The sequence below is a fragment of the Aythya ferina genome (genome assembly GCF_964211825.1).
Source record: "Aythya ferina genome assembly, contig: HAP1_SCAFFOLD_122, whole genome shotgun sequence".
Taxonomy (NCBI): Eukaryota; Metazoa; Chordata; class Aves; order Anseriformes; family Anatidae; genus Aythya; species Aythya ferina.
Window position 1 is genome coordinate 371,268 of NW_028181401.1, and position 4,387 is coordinate 375,654.

Below are 4,387 nucleotides of genomic sequence, written 5' to 3' on the forward strand. Positions count from 1 at the left end.
AAAGAAAATCCCCCAAAACCATAGATCCAATCCCAAAACCAACCTAAACCTACCTGATGTTCTCCAAAACCAACAATTTACACTTTTCCACCATGATGACCACGGAAAACCCAACGAAACCCAACGGAGACCACAAAACACGTCAAAAACACGCCGAAAACCAACTGGATCACTAGAAAAAACAGAAGAAAACCCTAAAAACCATGAATCTGCCCCAAAAGTCCTCATAAACCTACCTGATGTTCTCCAAAACCCACAATTTACACTTTTCCACCATGATGACCACGGAAAACACAACGAAACCCAACGGAGAACCCAAAACACGTCAAAAACACCCCAAACAAGAACAGGATCACCCCCAAAACCAAAGAAAACCCCAAAAAGCACGGATCCAATCCCAAAACCACTCTAAACGTACCTGATGTTCTCCAAATCCAAATGTCCACTCCCAACCACCATAAAACCCATTAGGAACTCAACGAAACCCAACGGAAACCCCAAAACACGTCAAAAACACCCCAAAAAAGAACTGAATCAGAAGAAAAAACACCAAAAACTATGAATTTCCCCGCAAAACCACCCTAAACTCACCTGATCTTCTTCAAAACCCACAATCCACTCCCATTTCCCTTAAGGACCAACTAAAACCCAACGGAGACCCCAAAACAAGTCAAAAACACCCCAAACAAGAACAGGATAACCCCTAAAAAAGAAAGAAAACCCCCAAAAAACATAGATCCACCCCAAAACCACACTAAACCTACCTGATGTTCTCCAAATCCCAAAGTCCACTCCCAACAAACTTAAAACACATTAGGAAATCAACAAAACACAACGGAAACCCCAAAACACATCAAAAACACCACAAAAAAAAGCGGGATCACCCCCAAAACTGGAAGAAAACCCTAAAAGCCGTTGATCCACCCCAAAAGTCCCCCTAAACCTACCTGATGTTCTCCAATACCCACAATTTACCCGTTTTCACCATGATGAACAACAAGAACCCAACAAAAACCAACGGAGACCCCAAAACACATCAAAAACACCCCAAAAAAGAACTGGATCAGAAGAAAAAAAAAACAAAACTATGCATTTCCCTCCCAAATCACCCTAAACTCACCTGATCTTCTTCAAAACCCACAATCCACTCCCATTTAGCTTAACGACCAACGAGAACCCAACAAAACCCAACGGAGACCCCAAAAACGTCAAAAACACCCCAAAAAAGAACTGGTTCAACCCCAACAACGAAACAAAACCCCAAAAGCCATAGATCCACACCAAAAATCCCCCTAAACCAACCTGAAGTTCTCCAAAACCCACAATTTACACTTTTCCACATTGATGACCATGGAAAACCCAACGAAACCCAACGGAGACCACAAAACACGTCAAAAAAAAAAAAAAAAAAAAAAAAAAAAAAAAAAAGAAAGGGATCACCCCCAAAATTGGAAGAAAATCCTTCAAAATCATAGATCCACCCCAAAACCACCCTAAACCTACCTGATGATCTCCAAAACCCACAATTTACAATTTTCCAACATGATGACCATGGAAAACCCAACGAAACCCAACGGAGACCCCAAAAGAAGTCAAAAACACCCAAAACAAGAACGGGATAAACCCTAAAAACGAAAGAAAACCCCAAAAGCCATAGATCCACACCAAAAGTCCCCCTAAACCTACCTGATGTTCTCCAAAAGCCACAATTTACACTTTTTCACCAGGATGACCAACATGAACCAAACGAAAACCCAAAACGAGACACCAAAACACGTCAAAAACACCCCAAAAATAAAGGGATCACCCATAAACTGGAAGAAAATCCCCAAAAAGCACGGATCCAATCCCAAAACCACCCTAAACCTACCTGATGTTCTCCAAAACCCACAATTTACCATTTTCCACCACGATGACCAACGAGTACACAACAAAACCCAACGGAGACCCCCAAACACCTCAAAAACTTCCCAAAAAAGAACGGGACCACCCCAAGAAACAGAAGAAAACACCAAAAAACATGACTCTGCCCCAAAAGTCCCCCTAAACCTACCTGATGTTCTCCAAAAGCCACAATTTACACTTTTTCACCATGATGACCAACAAGAACCCAACTAAAACCCAACGGAGACCCCAAAACACGTCATAAACACCCCAAAAAAGAACAGGATCACCCAAAAAAAAAACAGAAGAAAAGACCAAATACCATGAATCCACCCCAAAATTCCCCTAAACCTACCTGAAGTTCTCCAAAACCCACAATTTACAATTTTCCACCACCATGACCACATAAAACCCAAGGAATACCAACGGAGACCCCAAAACACGTCAAAAACACCCCAAAAAAGAACGGGATCACCCCCAAAAACAAAAGAAAATCCCCCAAAACCATAGATCCAATCCCAAAACCAACCTAAACCTACCTGATGTTCTCCAAAACCAACAATTTACCCTTTTCCACCATGATGACCACGGAAAACGCAACGAAACCCAATGGAGACCCCAAAACACGTCAAAAACACCCCCAAAATGAATTGGATCACCCCCCCCCAAAAAAAAAAAAAAAAAAAAAAAAAAAACAGAAGAAAACCCCATATATCATGAATCCACCCCAAAAGTCCCCCTAAACCTACCTGATGTTCTCCAAAACCCACAATTTACACTTTTCCACCATGATGACAACGGAAAACCCAACGAAAGCCAACGAAGAACCCAAAACACGTCAGAAACACCCCAAAAATGAATTCGATCACCCCAAAACTGGAACAAAATCCCCCAAAACCATAGATCCACCCCCAAAACACCCTAAATCTACCTGATGTTCTCCAAAACCCACAATTTACACTTTTCCACCATGATGACCACGGAAAACCCAACGAAACCCAACGGAGACCACAAAACACGTCAAAAACACGCCGAAAACCAACTGGATCACTAGAAAAAACAGAAGAAAACCCTAAAAACCATGAATCTGCCCCAAAAGTCCTCATAAACCTACCTGATGTTCTCCAAAACCCACAATTTACACTTTTCCACCATGATGACCACGGAAAACACAACGAAACCCAACGGAGAACCCAAAACACGTCAAAAACACCCCAAACAAGAACAGGATCACCCCCAAAACCAAAGAAAACCCCAAAAAGCACGGATCCAATCCCAAAACCACTCTAAACGTACCTGATGTTCTCCAAATCCAAATGTCCACTCCCAACCACCATAAAACCCATTAGGAACTCAACGAAACCCAATGGAAACCCCAAAACACGTCAAAAACACCCCAAAAAAGAACTGAATCAGAAGAAAAAACACCAAAAACTATGAATTTCCCCGCAAAACCACCCTAAACTCACCTGATCTTCTTCAAAACCCACAATCCACTCCCATTTCCCTTAAGGACCAACTAAAACCCAACGGAGACCCCAAAACAAGTCAAAAACACCCCAAACAAGAACAGGATAACCCCTAAAAAAGAAAGAAAACCCCCAAAAAACATAGATCCACCCCAAAACCACACTAAACCTACCTGATGTTCTCCAAATCCCAAAGTCCACTCCCAACAAACTTAAAACACATTAGGAAATCAACAAAACACAACGGAAACCCCAAAACACATCAAAAACACCACAAAAAAAAGCGGGATCACCCCCAAAACTGGAAGAAAACCCTAAAAGCCGTTGATCCACCCCAAAAGTCCCCCTAAACCTACCTGATGTTCTCCAATACCCACAATTTACCCGTTTTCACCATGATGAACAACAAGAACCCAACAAAAACCAACGGAGACCCCAAAACACATCAAAAACACCCCAAAAAAGAACTGGATCAGAAGAAAAAAAAAACAAAACTATGCATTTCCCTCCCAAATCACCCTAAACTCACCTGATCTTCTTCAAAACCCACAATCCACTCCCATTTAGCTTAACGACCAACGAGAACCCAACAAAACCCAACGGAGACCCCAAAAACGTCAAAAACACCCCAAAAAAGAACTGGTTCAACCCCAACAATGAAACAAAACCCCAAAAGCCATAGATCCACACCAAAAATCCCCCTAAACCAACCTGAAGTTCTCCAAAACCCACAATTTACACTTTTCCACATTGATGACCATGGAAAACCCAACGAAACCCAACGGAGACCACAAAACACGTCAAAAAAAAAAAAAAAAAAAAAAAAAAAAAAAAAAAAAGAAAGGGATCACCCCCAAAATTGGAAGAAAATCCTTCAAAATCATAGATCCACCCCAAAACCACCCTAAACCTACCTGATGATCTCCAAAACCCACAATTTACAATTTTCCAACATGATGACCATGGAAAACCCAACGAAACCCAACGGAGACCCCAAAAGAAGTCAAAAACACCCAAAACAAGAACGGGATAAA